Source organism: Tamandua tetradactyla, chromosome 6, assembly GCF_023851605.1.
Source record: "Tamandua tetradactyla isolate mTamTet1 chromosome 6, mTamTet1.pri, whole genome shotgun sequence".
Classification (NCBI taxonomy): Eukaryota; Metazoa; Chordata; class Mammalia; order Pilosa; family Myrmecophagidae; genus Tamandua; species Tamandua tetradactyla.
In genome coordinates this window covers 96,273,180-96,292,692 of record NC_135332.1, presented here as the reverse complement: position 1 = coordinate 96,292,692, position 19,513 = coordinate 96,273,180, and positions in this window count along the sequence as shown.

Below are 19,513 nucleotides of genomic sequence, written 5' to 3'. Positions count from 1 at the left end.
ATGTTATTCATCCCCAAATTACATAAAGTGATAAGTATTTTGTGTATTTATATGAATCTGGTGTAAAGCAATAGCTCTCATATAGAAAGAATGGATCACTACAAAGAAATAATGTTTATTTCCTTCATAATTTTTAAAAGGTGTTTTAATTTTTTCATGTTTTTTAATCCAGGCTTAATGTTCTTCAAGGCTTTCCCGAAAAGTAAAGAGAGAAGGTATATTTACTTAATTTTTTTTTATATAAGCAAACAGTCACACACTTAAAGAATGATAAAATCTCTGTGAATCTTATAATAGTGTGATTAGATAGCACCATAGAAAAGATTATCAATCAGACAAAATAAGCATACCACTGAATATTGACAAAGAACTCAAAGTTATATTATTTTGAAATTTTTAGGGCAAATTCAGTTCTGTATATTTATGAGTTGTGAACTATCATTTAAAAGGGAGTTTGGTCAATAAATCATCATATTTACCTAAAATAATATTTCCACACTTTTAAAAATGGCATGAGCATTAAAAAGATTAGAAAAGAGTGTCATTAAGTAATATCTGAAGGTATTTTTTTGTCTGTCTCATGCCCCCTACTCCTGCCAGGAACAAATTAGCCGAGTTGATATAGCTTTCTAATCACCCCAAACACACAGATGGTCTGAAATACTAGTGGGAAACTGCTTCCAAAAATGGATGATTTTCTTATCATTTTGGGCATTGTCTATGGTAAGTGCTTGTGTTAATTAGGTTCTCCAGGAAAACAGAACCGACAGGAAATTTCATATATATATATACATATGTACATATATATATGTACATATATACACACACACACATATATAATATAAGTGTTATGAGATTTATTATTGGAATTAACTTACTACACAGTTTATATATACAAATATATATATATATATATACACATATATATGCGCATACATGTATAATATAAATGTTATGAGATTTAATAATGGAATTGGTTTACTATGCAACTAAGGTGATAGGCAAATCTCAATTCCATAGGGTATGCCACAAACTAGGAATTGAGGATTTCGATGAAGTTCCCAGGAGAAGCTGGCTAAAATAGAGGTAGAATTTTTTTTCTTTCTAACTGCTAGAATCATCAGTTTTCCCTTTAAGGCCTCAGCTGATTGGATGAGACTTCTCTCACTGATGGAGGCAATCTTGTTTGTTGATTGTAGATGTAATCAGCCATAGGTGCAATCAAATAACTAATGATTTAGATCCATGAACTATCCTCACAGTAACAATCAGCCAAGCGCTTGCTCGACACCATAATCTAGCCAAGTGGACACATGAACTTAACCATCGTAGTACTTAATCGATGCCAAATCTAATCGGATAAAAGTCTCTCAGCAATTATTAGAAAGTTGTTACACTCAGGATTATGATTCTCCTTGTTTTTGTTCATCAATTGGGATATGAAAATGTATAGAAAACTGTAAGGTGATATAAAAAACAAATGTTCCATGCCTTTCATTTTCTACTGTTAAATCTACAATAAAAATTTAGTAGTCCCAATTCTCACACTAATTTTCACATGTTCCAGATGCCAAAAATATTTAGGGAAAATGCTTTCATTTTCTACCTCTTTTTCCTCTCGTTAAATTATCATTATATCTCCATGGTTTTAAATAGGTTTTCTTTTTTGTTGTTGTTTTAATTGAAGCTTTGTTCCATTTACAAGTTGTGCAAATGCATTCACTACAATAAAAGGCACCTGTAACAGTACAATTCATTTAATTATGTCAACTCATTCCAATTCACACGATATTTACTATGGAATTTTAGTGAAGAAATTCTATAAATGATTACTTTTTAATGTAGGGGAATGGCTATCTGAGGAAACAATATATTTATTATATTATATCATAATTAAAATATATTAATGTTGTTTAAGCTCAGCAAGTGATTCTTATAACAGGCCAGGAAGGAAAATTGACTCAATTTTCAGTGTCATTTGGATGTAAGTTAAAGGAGAGCAGGAGAAAGAATAAATTTAAAGGTCTGGAATGACAATGTAAAGTGGCAACATATAAAAATAAGGACAATGTATAAATAGAGAAAAATTAGGTAAGTTCTGATAACTATCAATGGTTTTTAATTGTCAGTTTTAAAAGAAAACATTCCCTTTTAAAAATAAATGAACATTTGTCTCTTACTTTCACCATAAGTTAAATGTTTTAACATGTTGTAGTGGCAACTTTAAAAAGTGTGCAATGTATGAATACAAAACTGTCCAGGAGAGGATATTGCCCAGGAAACAGTGACCTTCTTTTCAGAAGCTGAGTGAAACCCACAATGTCTAATAGCTGATTTCAGGGATATGAGTAATACATGTAATTAAATTGTTACTCAGCAGGTTGACGGGGAGAAAATCTGAAATTCTGAAATAAATTTTTGTCAACCTAAGGCCTCACAGAATTAAATTCCAATAAAGAAGACTCAAATCAAATTTTGAATGTGATTTTTTGGAAAAAAAAAAAAAAAAACACAAAACTTTCATCGACCACACAAGCTCAGAGTCCCTTCTTTGCAGACACTCCTAAGGCTGGCTTGTGTTAACTATTAGAACTTGTTCTCTGCCTGGAGCCCAGGAGCTGCTTGGCCTCCACCTCCGTTCAGTGAGGGGAATGCTGCCCCTGGTAGAGCAATAAGGTAAATTTGGGCTCCCCTTATGTGCATTCCTTCCCTCTGGGATCAGTCTTGTCCTGCCTTAGTCCCAAACCTGAAAATAGGTGTCTCCTATATTTTGTTTACTTTTATAGATGTTTATGGTGAGAGGACCAGTCATTTACTCTTTCAAGGGTAAGAAGTAGAAGTCCACCATGCTTGCATTTTTCATTAAAACCCGCCTAACATTATTTGGGAAATAGACTATAAATAAAGAAATAATGAAGTGAAAGAATATGGACAAAAGTGGTATTTGTCATCATTACTGGTAAAGTAACTGGACCTCAGACACTCTTTCATTGGTCATTAACCATCTTCATAGGAGAAGAGCATATTCTTCATCTTCTGAAGGGTTGGAAGATGATTTAGTTTCAGATAATTCTTGGTAGATTTTATTTCCTTGGACAGTTCCTCTATGAGACCAGCTGCCTTACCCTGTGTTTATTTAGTGTGCATGACAGGAATGTAAACGTGTGTGAAGTTGAACCAAATGCCCTTTATATACCTTCTAATACTAATATGCCTTAATCCTGTGATATTCTTATATTAGCTTAAATAAAATACAAGCGCCAATGAAAATAGCCAAAAAAAGCCCCGTCCGTCCTGAAAACCTGCTCTCTCTACCCAAGAGGCCAGGAAAGGGGCAACCTCACAATACTGAAAACTTGTAGAAAATGACCACTCTATTCCAAGTTGACCATCACAGAAAACACTGTGGTCCCCTTCACACCCACACTGGCAAAACCACATGGGGAAGCTAAATTTCTACCTTTATGAGGCTCTGGTGAGGTGTACACATCCCCTCAAGGCGGAGTCAGAGAATGCCAAGAAGGGAAACCAAGATTTTCATCTAAGATATCCACCAGTGAGACCCCTCCTGACATTGTCAGAAGAGACCAGTTTGAAAGCCTGGATTTTGACCTCCATATTAGTTTGTTAAGCTTCTGGAATGCAATATACCAGAAATGGAATGGCTTTTAAAAAGCGCATTTAATAAGTTGCAAGTTGTTCTAGTTTGCTAGCTGCCGGAATGCAACACACCAGAGACGGATTGGCTTTTAATAAAAGGGAATTATTTTGTTGGTTCTTCAGAGGAAAGGCAGCTAACTTTCAACTGAGGTTCTTTCTCACGTGGAAGGCACAGGATGGTCTCTGCTGGTCTTCTCTCCAGGCCCCTGGGTTCCAACAACTTTCCCCGGGGTGACTTCTTTCTGCATCTCCAAAGGCCTGGGCTGAGCTGCTAGTGCTGAGATGAGGAATGCCGAGCTGCTTAGACTGTGCTATGTTGCGTTCTCTCATTTAAGCACAAGCCAATTAAGTTAAACATCACTCATTGCAGCAGACACGCCTCCTAGCAACAGATGAAATTCACCTACCATTGGCTCATGTCCACAGCAACAGAACTAGGTGCCTTCACCTGGCCAAGTTGACAACTAATCTAACTACCACACAAGTTTACAGTTCTTAGCCTATAAAATGTCCATACTAAGGCATCTAGGGAAGAATACCTTAACTCAACAAAGGCCGGTGGGTCAGGAACACTTCTGTCACCTGGGAAGTCATGTGGTTGGCATCTGTTGGTCTCTTGCTACTGGGCTCCATTGCTTTCAGCCTCCATTCTTGTGGGGGCTCCTCATTTTGCTTCTCCAGGGCTGGCTTTCATCTCTTGGCTTCCCTTGGCTCTCTCCAGGTTCTGACTTGCTTAACACCTCCTAGGTGGCCACATGGTAACATCTGCCAGGTTCGAAGCATCTCCAAACATCTGTGTCTCTGTTCTGAGCTCTCTCTAAAATATTTCTTCCTTTAAAGGACTCTAGCATACTAATCAAGACCCACGTTGAATGGGTGGAGTCACACCTCCATCTAATCAAAAGGTCACATCCGCAATTGGATGTGTCATATCTCCATGGAGATAATCACAAGTTTCTGCCCTACTATATTGAATTAAGATAAAAAGAAATGGCTGCTCCCACAAGGTTGGATCAAGATGAAAACATGGCTTTTCCTGGGTACATAATAGCTTCAAACTGACATAACTTCTATCCAGAAATAATGGGGAGAATCCCCCTCCTGGGGTGTATTAGAGGCTAAGTGGAGAAATGGACCTGGTAGCCATAAGGGAGTGGTTCCTTTTCCCTTGCTAGAACATTGCCAGAAAATGATCACAGAAACAAGAGGTTTATGTGATCCATGTTTAGATTACAAATTCACTCACAATTCAGAATTGGTCCTAACCCTCCTAGGCTCGAAAATATTACTTTAGAGACTCTTAAAAACTTATGACTCAGTATTACTTATTTCCTCCACTGTCACACTACTTCATTTCCTGTTCACGTGGAAGATTAGTCTCATAATGTGGCTTGAATTTCTTTTCCAGAGATTTCCTCTGATGCAAAATCTAATAAAGACACTCACAGTAAAAAATAATAATAATACAATCCAGACTTCTAAAAAGAAAACGTCCAGTTTTTAATAGAAATTTACTCGCAACAACCAAGAAAGACCCAAAGTGAATGAAAAAAAGGATGAAAAAATAGAAACCACCAAGATGATAGAGATATTAGAATTATCTTACAAAGATACAATCAATAATGATAAAAAATAGTTCAATGAGCAATTATGAAATATTTGAAACGAATGAAAAATAGAAAGTCTTTTTTAAAGCCTTTCCAGTTCTGATTTATTGCAATCCAACAGCTTACTAGTTAACACACAGAGTTGTAAATATATGCAGAGAAAAGCTTTGACAGCTATGTTTTAAGCCAGAGGTTAAAGGGACATGAGAAGAAATAAGGTTTGTATATTTCACCCCAGCTGGTAAGATGATGATGTTTTCAGTCAATTGTATTGTTATGTATATTGTAATATTTTAAGAAACCACTAAAAATGCTATACAAAGAATACACTCAAAATGACTACAAGCAAATGCATACATTAGAAAAGAGGAAAGGTATCAAATATCGTCTAAGCTCCCACTTTACAAACCTAGGAAAAGAATGAAAATCCAAAACAATAAAAAGGAAGGAAATCATAAAGATAAAGAACCAAAAGCAAGATATTGACAACAGTAAAACAATAGAGAGCATCAGTAAAACTGAGCTGGTTCTCAGAAAATATCAATAAAATTAGCAAAGTTCTGGAAAGGAAAATAAGGCAAAACCAACATCATACCCAGAGTAATTTGGGCAGAAATTTTTTTAAAAAAAGTATTTGAAAAGTCCCCCTGAGGCACTGGGGGAATTGTGGAAATATTAAACTTCCTCACCTTTATAATTCCAATATTCTCACAAGCATTGGGGACTACCAATTTAATAGGCCAAACCAATTTAATAGGCTTGACCTTATAAAACTTATTGCTGCAAAGGAGAAGCTAAACCTACCTATAATTATGCCTAAGAGGCACCTCAGAGAACCTCTTTTGTTGCTCATATGTGGCCCCTCCCTCTGAGCAAAGTCAGCAGATAAACTCACTGCCCTCCCCGTATATGGGACACAACTCCCAGGGATGAGTCTGTGCTGGCATTGTGGGATTGAGAAAGCCTTCTTGACCAAAAAGTGAAAAGAAATTAAACAAAATTAAGTTTCAGTGGCTGAGAGAGTTCAAATAGAGTCTAGAGGTCATTCTGGAGGTTATTCTAATGAATTATTTAAATATTCTTTTGCATTTTTTAAGTGGATTGAAATAGCTAGAAGGAAATACCGAAACTATTGAACTGAAATCCAGTAGACTAATTCTTAAAGATGATTGAATGACTATAAAGCTTTTAAGGTGTGACATGTGCACCTGTTTGAAAGTAGTATGTACCCCCAGAAAAGCAATGTTTTAATCCTGATTCAATCTTGTGGAGGCAGCTGTTATTTTTATCTTGATTCAATACTGTAGATTGGAATCTTTAGATTATCTCCTCAGAGATGTGACAGGTTCAATTATGGGTGTGACCTTTGATTAGATGGAGATGTGATTCTACTCAATCCAGGTTGGTCTTGATTAATTTACTGGAATTCTTTTAAAAGAGGAAACATTTTGGAGAGAGACAGAAATGACAACTAACAGAAACTTCAGAGCAGAGCTGACACAGATACCAACACTTGGAGAGCAAAGAAGCAGATGTTTGGAGATGCTTGGAGCCCAGCAGATGTCTCCATGAGATGTTAAGCAAGTCAGAGCCTAGAGAGAGCCAAGGGAAGCCAAGAGATGAAAGCCAGCCCTGGAGAAGCAACATGAGGAACATCCACAGGAATAGAGGCTAAAGGCAACGGAGCCCAGGTGCAAAGGACAAACATGACTTCCCAGTTGACAGAGCTGTTCCAGACCCATCAGCATTTATTAAGTGAAGGTAACCTCTTGTTGGTGCCTTACCTTGGACACTTTCATTTCCTTAGAACTGTAAACTTATAACTTATCAAATTCTTCTTTATAAAAGCTGTTCCAGTTCTGGTATAGGTATGGGACTTGTATGCCCAGATTACTCAACATTAATGAAAGAAGTCGAAGAAATGTAAATAAATGGAAAGACAAACTGTGTTCATTGAAAAGAAGATTCAGCACAGTAAAACTGTCAATTCTCATGAAATTGATGTGCAGGTTTAATGCAATTCCAATCATCACAGAATTTTTATAACTATAAATGAGGTTATTCTAAACTTTATGTAGAAATACGAAGAACTGGAAAAACTAGCACAATTTTGGAAAAGTAGAACAAAGAAGGGTGACTCAGTTCAGTAGTCAACAATGTGTGGTATTGGTAGAGGGATGGACACATAAATAATGGAACAGAACAGATAATCCAGATAAAGATCCAAACAATATGCCCAACTGATTTTTGTCAAAGGTGCAAAAACAATTCAATGGGGTAAAGGTAGCCTTTCCCATAATAAATAGTACTGGAGCAGTTGGCTATTCATAGATAAAATAAAGAATCTCAACTTTATATAAAATCTCATATCTTATACAAAAACTAATGCAACACAGATGATGGATTTAAACATAAAATGTAAGACTATAAAGTTTAAAAAAGAAAATCATCAGGAACCGGGTCTAGGCAAAGATTTCTTAGCAAAATCCATAAAAGGAGTAATTGATAAGTTAGACTTCAGGAAAAATAAACACTTTGAATTCTGAGAGAGCCTATATAAAGGATAAAAAAATAAGCTATGGATATAGCATATTTGTTAACCACCTAATAAAGGACTGGCATCTAAAATAATAAGGAACACTCAAATCTCAATAGTAAAAAAATTAACAATCCAATTTCCTAACTGGGTAAAGACATGAAGAGATATTTTACTGAAAAGGATATACAAATGGCCAAATAATTACATGTTCAACATCATTAACCTGTACATGCATGTTATAACAGCTTTTACATAATAGCTCCAAAGTGGAAAAAACTCAGTTGTTTTTAATGGAACAATGGCTAACCAACCTATGTACATCCATGCTGTGGAATACTACTAAGCAGTAAAAAAGGAATAACTATTAACGTACACAACAACTTGGATGAATCTCCAGAGAATTATGATGAGTGAATAAAAGCCAACCTCCAAGGTTTTATACCATTTAATTCCATATATCTGGCATTCTTAAAATGACAGAGTTACAGAAATGAAAAATGCGATTTTCAGAGTGTGCTGGTTTGAAAGGATCATGTAACCTAGAAAAGCCAGAAAACACTTTTCTTTTAATCTCTATTCAACAATGTAACTTGGCATCTTTTGATTAGATTACTCTGTCATGAAGACGTGACTCATCCAATTGTGGGTATTAACCTTTCATTAAAGGGAGATGTGACTTCACCCATTTTAGGTGGGTCTTGATTAGTTTACTGGAATCGTTTTAAAGAGGAGCATTTTGGAGAGAGTCCCTTTAAGAATCATGAGAACATGAGAGTCCACGCAGCTAGAGACCTTTGGAGACAAAGAAGAAAAGTGCCCCCAGGGGAGCTTTATGAAACAAGAAGCCTGGAGAGAAAGTTAGCAGATGTTGACATGTTCACCATACGCCTTTCCAGTTAGGAAAGAAACCCTAAACTTCATCAGCCTTTCTTAAGTGAAGGTAACCTCTTGTCGGTGCCTTAATTTGTATATTTCTATATCCTTGTTTGATTTGGACATTTTCACAGCTTTAGAACTGTAAACCAGCAACTTAATAATTTCCCCTTTTTAAAAGCCGTTCTGTTTCTGGTATATTGTATTTCAGCAGCTAGTAAACTAGAACACAGGGGTTAAGGAAAGATTGAGGGAAAGGAAGAAAGTGGATGTATCTATAAAAAGGACAACAGGAAGGATCCTTATGATGAAGGAATGTTCTGTATCTGGACTGTATCAATGTCAGTATCCTGGTCGTGACATTGTACTATAGCTTTACAAGATGTTATCACTGGGGAAAACTGAGCAAGGGACATCCAGGATCTCTCCATAATATTTCTTACAACTAGGTGTGAAACTACAATTATCTCAAACTTCAAAGTTTAATTTTAATAATTATATAAATAAGGATAAAATTAAGGAAAAGAATGTAAGCTTTAAATTGAGATAGACATGATTCATATACCAGCACCATGAGTTTTCCATGTATTAAATGGTCATTGGAATAATCTTCATGGATGATGGGGAGTATTAACTTTTTGTTATACTTGACATGAAAACTATTTTTAATTAATGGAAATTATTAATGCCTCTATGTTTATTAAATTTTAATAATACAATTCCTAGATTATTTCACAATAAACTATATAGCCTACATGGCTGCATAGCTCCCTAGAAAACCATATACTCCAATATACATTTCAGAGTTGACCTAAAAGGACACCAGACAAGAAACATCTCAGAGAATAGAGCTTATTAGTCCACAGAGGACACTTAAGGGAAAGCTTCCTCAGAGCAGAGTCAGGACACAATCAGCCATGGGCATAAATCATCACAATATCTTCTCAGTGAAATTTAACCTTGCCAAGAGTCAATAATTTCTTGTTTATTTCTTATTCTCCTTTCTGAATGCTTTTTGTGACTATCCTCTCCCTCTTCCACCATTTGGACATTAGTGGGGAAGGTAAATTGTATTTTTAATTTATAGGTGTCCCAGTTCAACACAGCCATGCTTGGACAGAATGTAGAGACTAGTATAATATGATCCAAAACTTTGAATTTGATGCTGTGTGACCATGGGACTTTTGTGAGGTCTCATGGGGAAAGAAGAAACGTATTCTGCATAAGGAAAAAAGAGTGAACTAATATTAAACGTATTCTGCATAAGCAAAGAAGAGTGAACTAAATATTATCAGAAGGGACATATGAGATGATCCTTACCGGTACTCACCCAAATCTTGCTGATGAGTCAAATTACCTGGTCACCCATAAGGCTGCATCTCTTAGCCCATGTGCAGTTGGTAGAGCCATGTGAGCACTTCTTACAGTGAGTTATAACTGAAAATGATGTTTATTACTTCCTGGGTGAAGCATCCAATTTTCCATGCTCACTTCCACAGCTTTGAAGTATCATGGAGGGGACTTTGTGTTGAGATGAAGAACCAACAAGATTGAATCAACCTGGATCATTGAGTCACTACATGGAGGACAGTAGCTCTGGAGAGTCACTTCCTGGACATAAGAGAACTTTGAGTGAGAAATAAATATGTTTGATTGAGTTAAGACATTAAGATTTGCAGATCATTGTTTGGTGCTACACAATCTAGCTTAACTTTACTGATTTAGTTATATTTCAAGTCAATATAAAAATATTTCACAGTGCTATAGATTTGTGGTAAATCTAATAGTTTACACATCACTTAATGTGCTCTGAAGGTTATTAGATCAAGTAATTCTAGAGAAATTAGAAAACAAATGTCACATATTTATGTCAATTGCAAAATTCAAGCCAAAATAGACAAAATATTTCGGTAGCAAGAGGACTTCAACATTTGTCTCTATATAATATTCATACATTCAAGAAGCTGTGTGTTATGAAATAGAGTAATTCATCTCAGCTAGTGTTCAATTATATCTGTAAATTTGAAGGTGTATAATTCTCCACTCCCAAGAAATAATCCACTTTGATTACCAAATATACAAATGAAAATAGACTTGAGTCTGGAAATAGAAAACGCGAATATCCAAGATGGTCTGTTTGCATTTCTACAAAATAGTATTAAATATTCTTAGTTTTATAGCTATCAAACTTAAACTTGATCAACTTTGAGAAAAAAAATTACAAAGGCTTCAGTTAGACTTCATTGGAGATATCAATCGTTACCTGCTGTCTGGCAGATAAGAACCTAGTGGGAAAGGCAGAATCTTACATAAGTTCCTGATTATAAAATTCTGGCTATGATAAATACTCTAATATGGATACCAAAAATAGAAGACAAGGAATGAATAAATTTGTTTCTATTAGAAGGATCTAGAACTTCTCTAAGGATCCAGAATTCAACTTGATTCTTGAAAGAGGTAGCACTTTTAAGAGACAATGAGCATTTCAAAGAATAGCTTGAACAAAAATGTTAAGACAGGAAAGTATGAGGCACTTTAGTGAAATTCAGTGTCTATGCTTTAAACCTGCTTGATTGGCTTATTCAGAAACCCACCTGTCCAACCAGGACATCAGTCTCAATAAAAAACAACAGATTTGTTTGTTGGCTCAAGGAGAATGTTTTGTAATCTAAGACAAAAAGCATTCCCTGTAGTTTGCTGTATTACAATTCGATGAAGAACAAGGAGTACTTGTCATCCTTCCTTTAACAATAACAATGACGTGTGCCAAGTGAACACATGAAATAACAAGAGAATTTTCCAAACCCTAGTAATGGTACTCAATCACTTGGTGATTAAATATTTCAGAATGTCCCATAAATCCTTCTTGAGAAGAGGGATCTGCTTATATCCCTTGACAAGTTGGCTGAGTTTGAAATGAGTTTATTTGTTTGTTCAAAGTGAAACTCCAGAAAGCAAAGGGTGGTATGAAGACAAGGGAGTAGAGGTATTTTCGCACTATGGGCCTGTTTAGGAGATATGGAATCATCAATAGCAGAATTGTAAAGGAGGAACTATTTCGGATGTAGTTTAGTGGGAAGGGCTTCATGATAATAAAGCCCTTTTGTACGTTGTACATTGAGGTCAATGTATTAGTAGTACATCCAGATAGAAGTATCAAGGGGCTAAATTCTATAGAGAAATGGTGCTCAGAAGAGAAGTTCATTGTAGAAGAAAATATGTAGAAGCTTTCCACGTAAAGTTGGAGCTAAAATGTGAGTCTAGAGGCAATCATAAATGTAAAGAATATCAAGAGAAAAGATAAAAGGACAGAAAATAAGACAATGGATAACTCCCATATTTAGTACATGTAAAGAAAAAAAGACAGGGAAGAAAAACAGAAGAGTCAGAAAAGGATGTGCAATGATGATCAAGGGAGGGAAGTTTCAAAACGAATGAGTCATTTGATGACATCAAATGCTACAGAATGACTGGGGAGGAATTAAGACCATAAGGTAATTTATGAAATGTGAAATGACAAGGAAGAAGCAAGAAGGCAAGTTATTTAAGAGGGGATTGTGTAGACTGTGAGCAACATTTTAGAGGTTTGTCAGTGAAGGAGAAAGGCAGTAATTTGAGGAATTAGTAGATGATAGGATATATTTTTTGTTTTTTTAGATCTGATTATGTTAATATAAAATCAGGAATGCTGGAGTTATTGAAAATATGTGTCTGAAAATGCTCACAAGGAGGACAGAATGAGGTGAGAAATTATCAGTCCTTCTCTGTGCTGGTTTGAAAGGATTTATGTGCCTTAGAGAAGCCATGTTTTAGTCCTAATCAATCTTGTGGGAACAACTGTTTCTCTTAATCCCTATTCTATAATGTAGGTTGAAAACTTGATTAGAGTTTTCTCCACAGAGATGTGATTCACCCACTTATGGTATTAACCTTTAATGTGGCTCCACCCATTCCAGGTGATCTTGATCAGTATACTGGAATTCTTTAAAAGAGGAAGCATTTTGGAGAAAGCTTCAGAACTAAGGGAGGGCAACAGAGCAGTGTCAGAAGAATTACAAGGGCAGCAGAGACACAAGAACTACACAGTCCACCAACCAGGGACCTTTAGAGATGAAGGAGAATGTCCCTGGGGGAAGCTTCATGAACCAAGAGGCCCAGAGAGGAAGTTAGCAGATGCCGTGTTCACCATGTACCTTTCCAGTTGAGAGAGAAACTCTGACCATGTTCACCATGTGCCTTTCCAGTTGAGAGAGAAGCTCTGACAATGTTCACCATGTGCCTTTCCAGTTGAATTCATCGGCCTTCTTTGAGTGATGGTAACCTCTTGTTAATGTCTTAATTGGATATTTTTATAAACTTGCTTTAATCAGGACATTTTCTCAGCCTTATAACTGTAAACTAGCAACCTCTTAAATTCCCTTTTGTAAAAAGCCATTCTAGCTCTAATATATTGCATTCTGGCAGCTAGCAAACTAGAACATTCTCTGACGAGGGAAGAAACTGAAAATTAGAGGCAGGAAATGAAATGGAGACCCACACATAATAAATTCAACTTCCTTATCAAGCTAGAATGGAGGCTGACTACTTAAAGTGGTGGAAATATGTTGAGCAGGTAACCTAGGTGCCCAGAAATTGAGGAAACTAATTTTGAGGAAACTTTTGGGCAGAAAATAGATGGAAGCCTAACAATGGATGACTGAAATGGTGGCTAAACAATGAGAGGGTGGAGACAATGTTTAAAAGCATGGTTTCATTGGTGTTTACTTTTGTAAACAAAAAGAATGAACATTTAATTTAGCACAGTACTCTTGGCTTCATACCTAGTTTTATTAATTTTCTTCAAAAATATCTTTACATTGATTTTTAACAATTGCAGTCATATAGTTTTTACTGTTATTTAAACAGCAAATAGTGTCTATCACCTGATTTGTCACTTCGAGTGTACCAGTAGTGTAACCAAGAAATTAAAATTTAAGGGATGATGTTGATTACTGAATCATATTCCTTTTAGCTTTCTGGGATATTGGAACAGACAGGGTAATACCTGAAATCCCTCAACTCTAATTCAGCTGCCCTTCTATTTGAAATGAGTGTAAAAGTCTTTATCTTGTGCTTTTGTGACCATAAGTACTGTTATGCCCTTTACCTGGTCATTTTCTTGTATGGCAAAGGCCCTAATGCTAATGAAGTCAGCCATTAACTAGCCTCAGACCTGGACATTTGTAAATCAAATCAGTTAGATTCTGCTATTGAAAGACAACTTGTCTCCCTTCCTTTTGGCTTACACCTTTAGTACTGAAGTGACAGCTGTGCCTCTCCTTCTTTCAACTTATGTTCTCATATTGAAAATGATAATGATAACACTGTCTCTTTTTCTGCTTTGAACTTGCTATTTGAAATGGCCTCATCTTCCCTTGCTAAAATCCCTAAAAACCTCGAGTCCCCTAAGCATAAGGAGATAGATTTTGGGCTGCTAGGCCATCTGCTTTCCTACTATGCACCTAGTAATAAACTCTTTCTCTCTTTGAAACCCTGGTTTTCCAGGAATTGGTTATTGAACTTGTTGAGCAAAAGAATCCATGGTCTTTGTCCTGTAATAGGAGGTCTAGGGAATTGTGATCCACTGTTATTATTCTCACATTTGAAAACCTTGTCCCTTATTATTCAGTTCAGCAGAATGTTTGCTGTTGTGAACAATTGGCAAATCCATGTCCATCTACTATTATCTTTGGACTAACCTCTGCCTGCATTATACTTTTGCCACTTGCAATATAACTCTACACTGCTGCTTTTTTTTTTTTTTAACTTTTTCCCTTTTCCTTTCTTTCTTTTTTTTGAGAGCAGCTCAGTGATTTGGGGGTTGGTTCGTACAATACAGAGAACTGTAAGGGTAACGTACAAAATGGCAAATGCACCAATACCAGTACTAATCACATAGTTACAACTAAAGATAAATTAATTTTTGTGTAACTCACTTTTCTTTAGAACATATAACTTGAACATGGGGTATATACACAATACATATACAACCTTATGCTAAACACTTCTTATAGGTAACGATCCACATTAAAATATTGGAAACTGAGTAACTGTACTGATTTGTATTTTGACTTAATAGAACAAGAAGAGAACACAGTCAACTAGGGAGATTTTTCTTAGAATAAAGTTCTTCAAGTTAACAGTGTCTTTCTCTCCCTTTATACTTACCAGAGGCTGCACAATGTCCTGAGAGGGTTCATTATGAGAAAAATATCAGTCACAGCTTTAAGGCCTTACTTTGGAAAGAACTAACAAGAAAGCAAATTGGAAGGGGAAACCTCATCTTTGTTTTCTAAGTGGTCTTAATTTTTCTTCCTATAGAAAAAGTTTAAACCAGTTTATTGTAAATATATCCAAACCATTAATTGTGCAGCTTTCAAGAAAAGTCCAGCACTTCCACTTACATAAAGTCTATGAGAAGAGGCTAGTAGAGAACATCTAAACTTAAATTGTGACTTCATCCATTCAAATCCTTGGCACAGTCCCTCGCTTGTGAGAGCTCAGCATCCCTGGATGTGCCAGTGGCGATCTTTAATAGAAGTTAGTTTCAGCAAGTATAATGGTACTAGAACTGTGCCAAGGAGGCATGGGGTCCTGAAAAGGAGCTTGGAAGACCTGAGGATGCATTTAGAACACGTACCATTTTATCTATTGGTTGATGTTCAGCAGCACCCAGAAGACATTTGACTGTGCGTTAAAAACTTTCAGCTCTCAAAAGTACTAGCATTGAAATAACTTCATTATGATGAAATCAAAGTGTAATTTGACTAATTTCGCTAATAAATTTTTTTTAATAAAAAAGTTAGTTTCAAAAACTGGGAGATTTCTGCTACAGTCATGTATTCTTTAATGTCTTGTTTATTAGCAAAAATTATCAATCAAGCTTTTCTGAAGTCCTCATAAGCTCACATTTTATACAGTTTTTTTCTAGTGACAGAAATCCTGTCTCTGCTGTACTGTCCACGACAACTATTAAAAACTCAGAGTTAGTATAGTAAGCGTTCCAGGAAGAAGGAATTCTTGGCCACCGATTTCCTACGATATGAAACATGTATTATCTTTCCTACATTACTTCCTATAGTACAGAATGTATGTATAACTTCATTCATAGAAAACTGGTAAAGGATGGTAGTTTTCCCTGCATTATCCAGCCCAACAATGATAACTGTGTACTCCCATTCTCGGGCAGCGGACTCCCCTCCAGCCACTCACGCCTCCTGTTCTCCCCGGGCTCAGGCTGAAGAGAAAGAGAGAGACAGACCAGAGCCTCAGCCTCTGCTGCTACCGTAGCTCCCCTGCTTGCCGCCTGCCCGCTTCCAGGAAGGCTGAAGCCCAGGCGCCCTGCGTGGGCGCTGCACTCGCCGAGCTCGCCGACATGGCTAGCGCGTTTTCTGCCTACACTGCTGCTTTTGAATTTTGTTTCACCTTTTTTTTTCTTTTTTACTCTATTTTAAATGTAATTAAGATCACACTGAAGCCTTTATTTATATCTTTATTCATACACACAACAACCCTATAAAGTATTTATCAGTCCCATTTTTCAGAACGGGGGATTGAAGGTCACGTGCCTGAAGGTTAATAGATGGTGAGAGCCACAGAGCAAGGATTTTGTGTGAGGACGCACTGTCAAAGCCTATTCTCCCACTAGTGTGTGATGCCCAGCCTAGCACCAACTGCATACTCTCTTGGACACTGCCGCATTCTCCAGAAAATAGCCCAAGGAATTGGTAATAACTGTTCTGGTCTTTATCTTTTTCATAATCCAAGTCAATGACTCTGGCAACAAACCATCTTGGGTCATTAAGGAATGTGAAAAGGATGGGTGAGTGAAAAGGTAAGAACATGTTGAGCAAGACTTTTGCAGCTTTAGGGCCCAAGTATAGGATTAAAGAGGCACTATAACCTCACACTCTAAACTGGAAAACAATCAGAAACTGTGGCCAGACCCATGCTCCAAGATGTGCTAATGGGAGGTGGAATCTGCCTTCCCAGCACCACAATGAAAGGAAATGGATAGAATACAGAACGGTAAATCACTGGATTAGTTATGATGAGAGAGAGTACTTACTTGGCGGGCTCCTTAGAGTCACTTGTGAAGTTTGATGGTGCTCATTAAAGAGGAAAACTCTGTTAATATCTGCCTGAACAACAGCCTTGTTTATCCACCATTAGCCACCTGGAAGGTAGAATAGGAGAACTGGAGAAAAATAACAAGAATGCTATAGTACAACCAAGAAATCAGGATTTAGGGGATGATTTTGATTGCTTGATCATATAGATATTCCTTTTTGCTTTCTGGTATATTGAAATAGACAGAGGGAAACCCTGAAATTTCTAAATTGTAATCCAGCTGACTTCATCTCTGATAATGAGGCAGCCTTTATCTTCTGCCCCAGTGATTGTAAAAACCTTGTGACTAACCTTCATTTGTATCCAGTTGTTCAGTTTTTCAACTTTAGAGTCTTGTAATCACTAAAGATAGCCCCTAATGTTTACTGATTAAGGGTCCTGGGTCAGCCCAAAACTAGCCCACCTCAAGTCCAAAGTTATCTTTTTTTAAAAAATTTTTTATTAATTAAAAAAAAATTACAAGAAACACAAACATTCCCAACACATACACTCAGCAATTCACAATATCATCACATAGTTGCATATTCATCATCATGATCATTTCCCAGAACATTAGCATCAATTCAGAAAAAGAAATAAAAAGACAACAGAAAAATGTAACAGAGAAAAGAAAAAAAATTTTACATGCCATAGCCTTACTGATCCCTTTCATTGATCACTAACATTTCAAACTAAATTTATTTTAACATTTGTTCCCCCTATTATTTAATTTTATTCCATATGTTCCTCTCAACTGTTGACAAGGTAGATAAAAAGAACATCAGACACAAGGTTTTCACAATAACACAGTCACATTGTGAAAGCTATATCATTATACAATCATCACCAAGAAACATGGCTACTAGAATACAGCTGCACATTTTCAGGCAGTTCCCTCCAGCCTCTCCATAACAAGGTGATATCTACTTAATGCATGAGAATAACCTCCAGGATAACCTCTCAACTCTGTTTGGAATCTCTCAGCCATTGAGACTTTGTCTCATTTCACTCTTCCCCCTTTTGGTTGAGAAGGTTTTCTCAATCCCTTGATGCTGGGTCTCAGGTCATTCTAGAGTTTTTCTCAGTTCCTTGATGCTGAATCTCAGCTCATTCTGGGATTTCTGTCTCATGTTGCCAGGAAGATCTACACCCCTGGTAGTCATGTCCCACATAGACAGGGGGAGGGTGGTGAGTTTGCTTGCTGTGTTGGCTGGAGAGAGAGGCCACATCTGAGCAACAAAAGTTCTCTTGGAGGTGACACTTAGGCTTAATTTTAAGTAGGCTTGACCTATCCCCTGTGGGGTTAAGTTTCATATGAACAAACCCCAGGACTGGGGGCTCAGCCTATAGCTTTGGTTGTCCACACTGCTTGTGAGAATATCAAGAATTCAACTTGGGGAAGTTGAGTTTTCCCCCATTCTCACCATTCCCCGAAGGGGACTTTGCAAATACTTTTCCACTCACTGATCAAATCACTCTGGGATTCATCAGGGCATCACCTGGACAAACCAACAAAATCTCATGTCCTATACAAAGTTCCATGTACTTAAGGTGTTGAATCAACTATCTACATAAGGTATATTAGGAGATGCACTAGTCAAAGTATAGATTTGTACCAAATAAACATTTTTTTGCTTTAGTCTCACACATAAGGTGACATTTTAAAATATTAATTGCCATCTATTTTCAGCACACTGCAGTAATGACATTCTTTTGTTCTTCCTCATGAAAAAACATTTTTTAAATTTGTACACTTAGTCACTATCATTATACACTCTAGGCATTCCTAGATTACACCATCTCAATCTTTATCGTCTATCTTTCTTTGTGATTTCATTTATGCCCCAGCCCTCCTCCCTCTATCATTCTCATATGCAGCTTCATTCAGTGTTTTAACATAATTGTATTACAAATAGGTAATATTGTGCTGTCCATTTCTGAGTTTTTATATTCAGTCCTGTTGCACAATCTGTATCCCTTCAGCTCCAATTACCCAATATCTTACCCTATTTCTATCTCCTGATGGTCTCTGTTACCAAGGAAATATTCCAAGTTTATTCACTAATGTCAGTTCATATCTGTGAGACCATACAGTATTTGTCCTTTTGTTTCTGGCTAATCACACTCAGCATAATGTCCTGAAGGTCCATTCATGTTGTTACATACTTCATAACTTTATTCTATCTTACAGCTGCATGATATTCCATCTTATGTAAATGTCACAGTTTGTTTAGCCAACTCTCTTTTGATGGACATTTTGACTGTTTCCATCTCTTGGTAATTGTTAATAATGCTGCTATAAACATTGGTGTGTAAATGTCCATTTGTGTCCTTGGCCTCGTGTCCTTTGAGTAGAGATAGCATATAGATGGGTCCTGTTTTTTAATCCATTCTGCCAGACTATGTCTTTTGATTGGAGAGTTTAATCCATTAACATTCAGTGTTATTACTGCATGGGTAGTACTTTCTTCTACTGTTTTGCCTTCTGGATTTTATATGTCATATCTAATTTTCCTTCTTTTTATCTTTACTCATAGTCTTCCTTTCTACACTCTTCTCCACACCTCTCTCTTCTGTCTTCGTATCTGTCTCTAGTGTTCCCTTTAGTATTTCTTGCAGAGCTGGTCTCTTGGTCACAAATTCTCTCAGTGATTTTTTGTCTGAAAATGTTTTAATTTCTCCCTCA